This window comes from Phoca vitulina, unplaced genomic scaffold (assembly GCF_004348235.1).
Source record: "Phoca vitulina isolate PV1807 unplaced genomic scaffold, GSC_HSeal_1.0 scaffold10, whole genome shotgun sequence".
Taxonomy (NCBI): Eukaryota; Metazoa; Chordata; class Mammalia; order Carnivora; family Phocidae; genus Phoca; species Phoca vitulina.
Window position 1 is genome coordinate 27,910,080 of NW_022589713.1, and position 13,335 is coordinate 27,923,414.

Here is a 13,335-nt window from a genome sequence, read left to right on the forward strand (position 1 = left end):
ATTCCAACCAGTATGCAGTTAGAATCTTAGCCCTGCTTTGAGAGGACTATGGGAGTAAAAGTTGCTGAGAACTGATTTTTCTATCCTATCACTTACTTGGGCCCCACCAGTAGTGAGCTGCTACTGGACATCTCCTTGAGAAATTACTTGGAAGCCCCTACTGCCTATAAATAACAACATGAAGAATTAATGGACAGTTGGTGGCTATGTTGGGAAAATTAATTTTAGGCTCTGTGAATACCAGTCTTTATTCATACTACAGATAATTTTTACTTCTAGAAAGTCACTAAATAGGCTTTGTTCTGTCATTTTACCTTAGGAAAGGGAATTATGATCAAATCAGTCTTCTAAAAGAGCATACAGATAATTGCTAAAAATAATTGCTCCTATCCTCCCTAATCTGAAACTCATTAAAAAACAAAACTTGTGTGACTTTATTTTTTTTTAAATTGTCATAGACCATTTCAAGTACCAATGGGATCTTAACCTCTCTAAGTAACACTTTTCAAATTCCTCTGCATAAATCTCCTAATGCATTTACACCCATTGTTAGTAGAAGTGACATGAGGCATAACACTAAGCTGAAAAGTACCAGGATCCATGCGATTCAGGATAGAGGGAAGACCACGAATCTGTAGGCTGGTAATAGGTCATCAAGAAAGTCAGACTGAACCCATTCCTAAAAGGCAACAGTGTTGGTTATTTCCTTTTGACCTCTTATCACTTATCGCTGTAAACAGCCTCTGGGATTCGTTTTAGTGGCTCTGTCTTCCTTCTTTTCTTCCCAATCCCATAAATCACCCTGACCCTGCCTGGCTGCTCAGAGGCTAGGACAGGTACTTCACATAGGGTTGATGTTTGGAGGTTCCATTATCTATTGGTGTCACTGCTTCCTAATTACGTTTTCCAGAGATAAAGGTGCTGATAAGCTAATTCCAGCTGAAGGGTTACTGATAGTTTGGTTTGGCTTCTCTTCCTTCTCTAGCAGATCACAAGCTCCTTGGGGTTATTTGGTATTAGACATAAAGTAGGGGATTAACAAATGTTTATTAAATTAATATGAATCCTCCCCTATCAGCATGAGGGGTCTTCTTGATCTTGACCCTACATCCTTAATCTCTCGCAGGTTTCCCAGTTGCTAAGCAGATGTTTCCCTAAGTTTCTCATCTCTGTAGAGATCCCTGGACACACACATTAAGTAGTAAGTGATCACACCCACATAAAAATTCATCAAGGCCTCCTAAGGCTTCTTGGACCTCCCCCTACATTTCCTGAACTCTGGCTCCCTGCTTGCTCATATCTCAGATGCTCCTCAGCTGGACCCTGTTTCTACTAAGACCATGCTACTCAAAGGATGATCCTAAGACCATCATCATTTCTTGGGAGCTTGTTAGAAGTGCAGACTCCTAGGCCCCTAATATAATCTTACTGAAATCAGAATCTTCATTTTAATAAGACCTCCAGGGGATCTGTGTGCATATTAAAGTTTGAGGAGCCCTGGCCTAGGAGACAGATTCCTGTTTCCTGCCCATTTTAAGGTGCCAGCTGTCAGAGCTCCTAAAACCTACCATGCATTCATGGAAATTGTTACTCCAGGAGAAGAAAAGGCTTAAACTATTGAATGACTCTGCTCATTAGAGTAGTGGTCTCAAACTTTAGCATTTATCAGACTAGCCTGGAGGGCTTATTAAAACACCACTGCTAAAAACCATACTGAAAGTTTTGGGATTCTGATTTTGAGATTCAGGTGGGCCCTGATAATTTGCATTTTCAACTAGTTCCTAGAGTTGCTAATGCTGCTGATCTGGGGGCCACAATAAGAGAATCACAGTCTGGTAATTCTGGTTTCTCTCCACATATCCACAGCTCAGTCCTGGGTGTGGGTCTTCAAATCAGCTTACTCAACATGTCTAGTCATTGGACCAGTGACCACTAAACATCTATTGGCTGGGACAGAAAGCACACAGAACCAAACACGTCTTCACATTCTATCTCTATTAACTTCTAAATGTCTATTAAAAAAAAAAAAAAAAACAATCCACAAACACTATAAAAACATTATCCAATAAAAAGGAGAGACATGGACATGGGAGGCCTTCCAAAGGTTGGGAGAACGTAGGCCACTGTGATTTTTTTTTTTTTAACTCCCAGTGTATTATAAGATGAAGAAATGCCAAGACAAGGCTATAAAAACTGTGACATTTTAAATGTTAACATTTACAAGTCAATGTTTTTTGAACATAAATTTACTATGATGGATAGATATAATCTCATTTGAAGGCAAAGTGAACACTCAAAGTGAACTTTGAGGCCCTTTGTGTTTAAGGGCTAAGGGCTTTCCTGGGCCTCTTGTGATTGGCTCTAATGAGGTAAGAGAGCTAGGACATGATAGGCCCTCCCGGATTAGCTTAGTGCAAAGAGATAGAGCCCAAGAGGGAAGTGGCTTAATCCTGGGTGTGGGTCCTCAAATCAGAATCCCAATCCTACCAGGACCCAAAAGGGTATTCTCGCATTTCCCATGCAGAAGCCATACAATACCGGGAGGCTGGCTGAATGGTCATCTCTCTGGTGTTTATTTATTCTGCCTCAGCTGTGAGCTGTTCTCACTCTAAGGTTCTGCACTATCACCTTGCTCAGATCTGTCTTGAGAATAAAACATGCATTTAAAATACAAAATAAAGAGGCCCCTGGGTGGCTCAGTGGGTTAAGCATCTGCCTTCAGTTCAGGTCATGATCTCAGGGTCTTGAGGTCGAGCCTTGTGTCAGGCCCCCTGCTCAGCAGGGACTCTGCTTCACCCTCTGCCCCACTGCACCACTCCCACTTGTGCTTTCTCTGAAATAAATAAATAAAATCTTAAAAAAAAATACAAAATAAAATGAAAACACAATGGTCCAAAATATTTGGGATATAGCAAAAGCATTTCTAAGAGGGAAGTTTATAGCGATATAGGCCTACCTCAAGATACAAAAAAATCTCAAATGAACCACCCCACCTTACACCTAAAGGAAGTAGAAAAAAACAAAAACAAACACAAACTAAAACAAAACAAAGACCAAAGCTAGTAGAAGGAAGGAAATAATAAAGATTAGAGTGAAAATAAATGAAACAGAGACTAAGAAAAAAAAATAGAAAAGATCGATGAAACCAAGAGCTGATGCTTTGAAAAGATAAAGCTGATAAACCTTTAGCCAGACTCATCAATAAAAAAGAAAGAGGACTCAAATAAATAAAATCAGAAATGACGGAGGAAAAATAACTTGACATTACAAAAATATAAAGAATTGTAAGAGAATATTATGAAAAATTACATGCCAAGAAGTTGGATAACCTAGAAGAGATGGATAAATTCCTAGAAACATACAATCTGGGGCGCCTGGGTGGCTCAGTCATTAAGAGTCAGCCTTCGGCTCAGGTCATGATCCCGGGGCCCTGGGGATTGAGCCCCGCATCACATCGGGCTCCAGCCCCACACTGAGCTCCCTGCTCAGCAGGAAGCCTGCTTCTCCTTCTCCCATTCCCCCTGCTTGTGTTCCCTCTCTCGCTGTGTCTCTCTCTGTCAAATAAATAAATAAAATCCTAAAAAAAAAAAAGAAACATACAATCTTCTAAAACTGAATGAGGAAGAATTATAAAAACTGAACAGACTAATTACTAGTAATATAATTGAACTGATAATCAAAAACTCCCAACACACAGAAGTCCAGGACCAGATGGCTTCATGGGTAAATTCTACCAAACATTTGAAGAAGAGTTAATACCCATTCTTCCAAAACTATTCCCAAAAATTGAAGGGGAAGGAACGCTTCCAAGTTCATTTTACAAGGCAAGCACTACCCTGATATCAAAACCAGACAAAGACATTATAAAAAAAGAAAACGATACGCCAATATTTGATGAACATGGATGCAAAAATCCTCAACAAAATATAAGCAAAATGATTCAACAATATATCACAAGGATCATTCACCACAATCAAGTGGGATTTATTCCAGGGATGCAAGGGTGGTTCAATATCCATAAACCAATCAATGTGATATATGACATTAACAAGAGGAAGGATAAAAAGAATTTACAATGGGGAAAAGACAGTCTTTTCAATAAATGGTGTTGGGAAAACTGGACAGCCTGTCATACACAAAAATAAATTCAAAATGGATTAAGAACCTAAATATGAGACGTGAAACCATAAAACTCCTAAAAGAAAACATTGATAGTTATCTTCTGGACATCAGCCATAGCAACATATCCATGGGCATGTCTCCTCAGGCAAGGGAAACAAAAGCAAAAATAAACTATTGGGACTACATCAAAATAAAAAGTGTTTGCACAGCAAAGGAAATCATCAATAAAATGAAAAAGCAACCTACTGAATGGGAGTAGATATTTGCAGATTATGTATCCCATGAGGGTTTAATATCCAAAACACATAAAGAACTCCTAAAACTCAACACTAAAAAACCAAATAATCCAATTTAAAAATGGGCAGAGGACCTCAATAGACATTTTTTCCAAAGAAGACATGCGGCTGGCCAACAGACATGTGAAAAGATGCTAAACATCACTAATCAGAGAAAGGAAAATCAAAACCACAAAGAGGTATCACCTGACACCTGTCAGAATGGCTACTATCAAAAAGATAAGAAATAACAAGTGTTGGTGAGGACGCGGAGAAAAGGGAACCCTTGTGCACTGTTGGTGGGAATGTAAACTGGTATGCTCATTGTGGAAAATAGTATGGAGGTGTCTCAAAAAATTAAAAATAGAAATAACACATGATCTAGTAGTAATCACACTACTGGGTACTGACCCACAGAAAACGAAAACACTAATTCAAAAAGATACATGCTTATCTTTTTTATGTTTACTGCAGAATTATTTAGCCAAGATATGGAAGCAGCCCAAGCGCCCATCAACAGATGAAAGGATAAAGAAGATGTGGTACGCATATACAACAGAATATTACTCAGCCATTAAAAGAATGAGATCTTGCCACATGTGATACCAGGAATGGACCCAAAGGATATTATGCTAAGTGAAGTAACTCACCCAGAAAAAGACAAATACTGTATGATTCCACTTACATGCGGAATTTAAAAAACAAACAGACTCTTAAATACAGAGAATAAATGGTGATTGAAAGAGGAGAAGTTGGTGAAGGGATGGGCAAAATAAAGGGGTTTAAGAGGTAACTTCCAGGTAGAAAAATAAACCGTGACGATGAAAAGTATAACATAGGGAATATAGTCAATAATATTGTAATAACATTGTATGGGGACAGATGGGTGACTATCCTTACCATGGGGAGCACTGAGTAATGTATAGAATTGTGGAACTGATATGTTATTCACATGAAACTAATATAATATTGTATATCAAGTATACTTCAATAAAAATAAAAATGAATGAATGAATAAATAAATAAGATGTTATTTCTGGAAAAAGAAAGAGCTAAACTCTAAGAGATGTTCACCCAATGGCATTACCGCCAGCTCTATGACGTCCCGGTGGAAGAGAGCTTTCAGTATAAGGGAGTTTTCCTGGAACCTTTCATATCTCAATGCACGGCTGAAATAAAGGAAGACCACCCAAATAAAAATAAGCAGAGGCTATTTATTCAAAGCTTGTTATAACAAGGGAATCAGCTACCATCACTTGTGTCTGGCAAAGAATCAAAAGCAATCAGGGGAGTGAGAAAGCTTTGCAGTGAAAAACAGGAGAGGCTTCAGGTATGCCTGACTGAAGGTTTTAAGTATGGCAGTAGTGTAAATAAAAGGGAGCATCATATGTGATTGATTTGGGGAGCATGTGCATTTGGCTTTCTCTGGCTGGTCCTGAGTTGGAAGCAGACAAAAACAGGAAAGGTGGCAGTCACTGACCAAGTTCTGACTGTTCTGGGCTTATTATGCCACAGAGATTACGGTTTGGCTTCTGGGCTTCTTACGCCAGTCAGAGTTCTGCTCTCCTACACTGTCTGGCCACTGTCCATTTGTATATTCAGTCTTTAAATACTGACTCTTGGCTTCTGAGCCTATGCCCGTGCCCAGTCTGGTACTAGCTGCAGTTTTGGGAATTCACAAAATTAAGTTATCTGATAGTTCTCAAGTTCAAATAGAGACAAGTTTGAGAGGCAGTGGCAATGGGTATGTAGTCCCCTCTTTGCAAAAGTTTACAAAAAGTGTAAAATAGTGAAACTTAAATTCAATTCTCTGTATAATAGGAGTTGTGGCCCCCTTTTAGAATTTAATCAAGTTTATGAACCCTCTCCCCTAAAAATATACACAACCCCACACATACCACACCTACTCATGTACAAATTATATCAGGAATTTAGCAGAATCATGGATCTTAAATTGGTAATTCATGCTCTTAGTGTTCATTTTATTTTAGATGCTTGTACTGCTATGGAAAGTTGCATTCTACTGAAAGGAATACACAGCCTCCCTGTGTCTATTTTAAAGTACCTCTCTACATTTCAAAAGAACAGCATACCTTCCTTCTTGAGGGGTCCCCGGATTAAGTCTCTACTACTGAGTAGCTAATCTGTATGGCTCAGCTGATCAAACAGCCTATAAGCCAGCACCATATTGGGAAAATGCCCATGACTTGGCAATACTCATCTTCACTAAGCTGGAAGGGGATGGATGGGTCAAGGTAAATGGATATCCTTCACTGACTTCCTCTCTTGGCTTATGCTAGCTCTGATCTGACATTTAAGTAAGACTGCTAGGAAAAACATTAAAGATTTTGTTTAACATTTTTTTCTTGAATTATAACTATATGGCTAGGCGCTAGACTGGATGATATGCTGACAACTTTCAATCATTGACATGGAAATTATACAAAGTAAAATTCTGATTCAATAAAAGTTCTATCAATCTGGGTTCCCATAGGCACTTTGCATTTTTCTCTGCCCCCTCCCCACTAAGCCCCCCAATCAACCTGGGTATGATCAGGGAATGCAAACTAATGGCAAAATTAGCATAGTATAATTAGTAAGGTAAAACAATTTAAAATATTACTAAATACATTCCAAAGCCAAGTATTAATTGTTTTTGGATTATCCACCATTTAGGATTATAAGTGCGCTATTCCTATCCGTTAAGGCAGATAAATGAAGAGCTGAATGCATCTGCATGGGGCCCAGATGACTTATAAGGGGGCAGGGTGAGATAGGGAGGGAGAAGGAAAAGCCCGAAGGAGCCAGTGAGGGAAAAGGACAGCACCACCACAGGCATTACTTTGAGTATGTGGTTTTGGTGAGAAATTCAGAAGCCCAATTCAATTATAAGTTACATTTCCTAGTATTAGAAGCAAAAGGGAAACAAAAGAGGGTTAAAGAGGGGTTGGCTGCTTCATTTTATCCCTAGCTAATAGCTGAAGTTTAGTTCCCAGAGAACTTTACAAGTCAACTATACGTGTGTAAATTTTTTTAAAAGAAGGACAAATATACGTTAGGCAAGGAAAACGTATTTCCTTATGCACAGAAGATTGCAACTCAATGTTTTAAAATAAACACACACAATTTCTGATGATAATGGCAAATATCATGCATTTATATGACTTCTTTGATTTCTAAAAGTACTACCAAATATATGATCTAAAAATACACCTTAACCACCTAAAAGCAGTTTTATTTCAAGTGGTCTGTGGAATATATGCATTAGAAGCACTTATGGGAAAACTCCTGCATGTTTCAAAGACAGGTGACTTCTTTGCTCACCCCCAGTACATAAATCATGGATCCAAACAGGCAGGGCAGGCCCCTACATGTTGCAGATGCCTCCACAGAGGCAAATGGCAGCACCTGAGCACACCCTGACCAAAAGCAGTCTATAGATTTATACGATGATAATTTAACTCTGAGCTCCGTGTTCCTCCTACATTTTTATACTCCTTTGAATATTCCTCTTTAATTCCTAAAGGATACCTAATTCAGATTTATATTAAAAAAGCACCTCTCCACATTAATGACTAAGTTTCAAGACTCAAGATGCACAATATCTACCATTGCTGTCAAATGTGTGATAACTGCATTTCTTGGAGTAGAATAAAAGCGGCTTTCTGAAGGACTTATTTTGATGAATCATGATCTGCTATTTCATGAGCACCCCAGCTACAATACAGTGGTGATTACAGCTATGGTATCCTACAAGATTTAGAGTGCTTCTTCCCACGGAAACTCATTAAGGAAACTATAAAGAACTAAGAACTTACAAAGAAAAATTAATTGCCACTTTTGGTCAGCCGATTTTAGAAAGACTTATGAGGTCTAGAATTGTATATCGGGCTAACAGAGAGAACAGAAACTCAGTGAAGTCTAGCTTACTGGGGGCATCATGGTATATAATATGTTCATAAATTAATCTGCTCGTAAACCAACTCAAATATGAAGCACAAAAACATCACATAAAATACTTTAAATTTATTTCCATCAACAACACTCATTTCCTTTCCACATCAGCTAGCCGATACTGTGGCTGAGTGCTGGTGCTGTGAAGCTACAAATCTGCAATCTCAGTCTGAGTCGTTGTTTTCTGACTACAGCCTCCTCTCTTGCCATCTTTCCCACTTCCTAAATTCTTTTATTTCCTGTGAATTAAATGAAAACTATGTAAAGCTATTGTTCTGTTAATTTAGAGTAATTTTTTTTCAAATGGTGAAAAAGAATTTTAAATTGTAACAGGACATGCAATGAGAAGACATTTCCCTTCTCATCCCAGATCCTCTACCTCCAAAATTCACCTTCCTAAGGGCAGCCGATGCTCTTTCTTAACCTAGAGACATTTTGTGCATGCATGCACCTTTTAAAAACATACATGGGAACATACTGTACCATGTATTTTTTTAATTTAACAACATCATTGATAAAATGGAGATCAGGGGCACCTGGGTGGCCAGTCAGTTAAGCGTCTGACTCTTGGTTTCAGCTCAGGTCATGATCTCAGGTCATGCGATGCGACCCGAGTCAGGCTTCGAGCTCTATGCAGAGTCTGCTTGAAACTCTCTCTCCCTCTCCTTCTGCCCCTCCCCACCATTCACTCAGGCATGCATGGGCTCCTCTCTCTCAAATAAATATATCTTAAAAAAACAAAACAAAACAAAATAAAGTAAAATGGAGATCATTCTAACTCAGCATTTACAGAAATACCTTATTGTTTTTTATGGTTGCACAGTATCCTGGTGAGTGGATGTATCATATTTAACATTATTTTATTTTGGGGCATTTAGATTCCTTCCATTGTTATTCTGTGTAATACTGCATGGATTATCCTCGTATAGCTCTTTATGCTTGTGACCATATCATGGGAAAAGGGAACTGCTTACTTCATGTTATCCTTGACACTTAGTTTGATTTAGAACTCTTTGATTACAAAGAGCAATACTGGGTGGTCTCAGGGGAAAATGGGGGGATTTGGGAACATGGTAAAACAGTGGTTTTTAAAGTATGGTCCCAGACCAGTAGCAGTAGCATTACCTGGGAATTTGTTCAAATTGCAATTTCTTAAACTTTATCCACCCTATACCTACTAAATCAGAAATTCTGTATAGGGCCCAGCAATTCATGTTTGAACAAGCACTCTTGGTGATTCTGATGCAAGTTCAAGTTTAAGAACCACTACTCGAATAGGATATAGTCCTGGGCCCAAAAGCTACCAGGAACCAAGGAAGTTTTAGTGACCCCCTAACTTTTTCCGTCTTTCTCAGACTACAGGGAGGTCTCTTCTCCCAGGCAGAAATCTTACTGTAATGTTGTCAAATTTACCAAGCTTTTTCTTCATGGTTATGAGTTTTTGAATTGTCCACCTTAGAATATAAAAATAATAATTTTATTCCACTTTTGTTTATATCAATGATCCATCTGGCATTTGTTATGTACAAAAACAGAGATTTAGTTTCATGGTTTGCCAAACAGCTAGTCAGTTCTCAAAACTGTATTACCGAACAATCCATTGTTTTCCCATTGAATTGTAATTCTACTTTTATCATATATTAAATTCTCCTACATATTGTTTATTTCAGATTCTCTTATTTTATTTTACCAACATGTCTGCCTAATTATGTGCCAAATCCAAACTGTTATAAGTATGGTATCTATAATACATTTTTATAATGGGTGGGACTAATGACTCTTTTACTCCAGAACATTTCTGGCTATACTTGAATGTATATTTTTTTAAAATTATTTTTGCAATTAAAAAATTATATTTTTTATTGAGGTATAACTAACCTAACATTATATGAGGTTTGGGTATACAGTGTAATGATTCAATACTTGTACATATTGTAAAATAATCACCACAATAGGTCCAGTTAATATCTGTCACCAGTTACAGAATTTTTTTTCTTGTGATAACTTCCAAAATCTACTCTCTAGCTACTTTCAAATATGCAATATAGTATTATTAATCACTATGCTGTACACTGTATTCCCATGATTTCTTCACTTTACAACTGGAAATGTGTACTTTTTGACAAATTTGTACCTTTGGTAATCTATTTTTAATTTATGCATGTATAGTTTATATTTTTCTATGTTATTATTTTAAACTATGTAAACTATGTTAAGATGTTTACTATTTATTTTCCCCTAAAAGAAACACTTCCTTCATGTACTAGTTATAATTACATATATATATATTTAAAGATTTTATTTATTTATTTAATTGACAGAGAGAGAGAGAGAGAGAGAGAGCGTGAGAGGGAACACAAGCAGAGGGAGTGGGAGAGGGAGAAGCAGGCTTCCCGCTGAGCAGGGAGCCTGATGCGGGGCTGGATCCCAGGACTCTGGGATCACGACCTGAGCCGAAGACAGTCGTTTTAACCGACTGAGCCACCCAGGCGCCCCTATATTTTCTTATTAATTCACAACTGCTTTTACTTTTATTTCCTTCCTTCTGTGTTCTTTAGATTTATTTTGCTGTTATATTCCTCATCACTTGAGATACATGTCTAATTCACATATCTTTATTCCTTTCGTTTAAGAGTATCAGGCTAAGAACTTCTAAGAGTATTGTTCTGGTCAAAATCAATAGGTTCTGATCAGCATACTTTATTGTTTTTTTCTAAAAATTATGCAATTTCAGTTTAGATTTCATTTTAGTACGAAAGTAAATAGAGTTTTCATATTTTGTGATAGGTTTTCTCTGGGGGTTGTTTTCTTTTTTTGTTACTAATTTCAGGTTTTGTTGCCAAAGAATGCAACCTGTACTTTTCCTGCTACGGGAAATTTACTGACATTTTTGTTTGTGGCTACTGTAAAAATAAATATTGTATGCACACATTCATTTCATTCTCTGTTTATAGTACACAGATTTTGATATATATCACTTAGATCTGACTTATTAAGTGTAAATAGGTTCTCTATATCCCTACTTTATAGTGAGTTGGACTGACTTATCATGAATGAGGAGAGGTACAAGTAATTTATTTACTGTTGCATTTCTATTTCTTCTATTTCCTCAGCTGTTACATGATAAAATCATTTTTTTTCTTTGGGGGGGTGTACAATGATTAAAGAAGAGTTTTTGTTGTGAATTGTAAACGTTTTCGCCATAAAATGTTCTCATTTATGTCATTCAATGCTATTTGCTTTAAATTCATTTTGTCTGATATGATTATTATACTTCATTTTTGTTTTTCCCATTATGTATGTGAAAATTGTTTTATTTTCAATCTCTTTCAGTTTCCTTTGCTTTAGGAGTTATTTTCTTAGAATAGGGCTGTTTTTATTTTATTTTATTTTTAAGATTAGATACGACTTCCCTTTCAGATCATGATGGAATAATTGATTCTACACATAAAACTGGATAAAGTATATGAAACATTAGCATGCAGTGTAGCACAGCATTGTAATTCTGACGTAAGTGTGGCGAGGGGGAGGATTGGGGAAAGGGGAAACTCTATGATACATGGTTTTCTTCCTGGAAGCACTTTTGAGAGCACATTGCAAAAAGGGGAAACCCAAAGCAGAATGCATTGGTCTTACTGGGTTGAGAAAACAGAGATCAGAGACTGTGGGACATTTGCAGGACATGTTACCTTTAAAGGAGGAAGCTTAGATAGAGAAAGAATTCCAGAAGTCTGCACAGAGGATCTGTGCTGAATACTAAATTGTACATTTGTAGGATAAACCTTTGATAAGCCCAGCAAAGAAAAACTATCAGAGAAAGAACCACTACTGGGGGAATGTAAAAATTGCAGGAAGGTTTTATGAGGCTAGGAAATGTTCAAGTTCTGACTAAACAGACTGGAGAGAGACTGGTGTACACACAGGGAATTCGGTAGAAATCCCACAAGTGGCATGCCTTAGTAGCAGAGCTAAATTGGCCCTTGGGTAGAGGATACAATGGAATCATATTTTTTAAAAAGCCTAAAAACAAGCATCAAAAAGATCAAGATGATCCTGAAGTTATTTAACAGACTGTCAAAAAGTAACTCAATATTTCTTTAAACGAAGATCACAAAATTCAGAAATTCAACAACGTAACATTTAAAATGTGCAGGATTTAATTTAAAAAAACACAAATCATGTGAAGAACAGGAAAATTTTACCTACAACTAAAGATAGCAGAAAGGAATAATACCAATTTTTCATAAACTCTTCCTGAAAAAATGAAAGCAGGAATTTCTATGAGATCAGCATTACCAAGATCCCAAAGCCAAACAATGACACCATGAGAAAACTGCAGACCAATGTCCACCATGACCATAAGTATGAAAATCCTTAACACGATATTAGCAAATCATATCCAGCTATGTATAAAAGGCATAAAGATCAGACAGGAAGAAATAAAATTATCTGTAAGTGTAGAGGACACAATTTTCTACAAAATCCCAAACAATCTACAGAAAAGCTACTTGCACTAATAAATAACTTCAGAAAGGATATAAAATGAAAAGGCCAATATACCAAAATCAATTATATTTTTACATACTGGGAATGAACAACTAGAAATTGAAATTAAAAGCAGCAGCATCTTTAAAATTAGCACCAAAAAACCCCACAAAATATTTAGGGATGAATATAATAAGTGGAATACCAATTATAATAATATGCTGAAAACTACCAAAAACTAATGAGAGAAATCTATAAATATCTAAATAAATGGAAAGATATACCATGTCTTTTGACTGGAAGTGTCAATACTGTTAAGATGTCTATTCTCCTAAAATTGATGTTATAGATTTAATGCAATCCTAATCAAAATCCCAGCAAGATTTCTGATGAAATCACAAGCCAATTAAAAAACATGAATGGAAAAGCAAAGAATTAAGAATAGCTAAAACAACTTTAATAAGAAAAGTGAAGTTGGAAGACTCATACTACATGATTT

At 36.8% G+C, this 13,335-nt stretch overlaps 1 protein-coding gene across 7 annotated transcripts in view; it reads right to left on the reverse strand.

Moving 5' to 3' along the window:
* The window catches only part of TBC1D5 (TBC1 domain family member 5), a 568,425-nt gene that overhangs the window by 150,439 nt on the left and 404,651 nt on the right, over window positions 1-13,335 (reverse strand). The gene's annotated exons all lie outside the window — the stretch shown is intronic.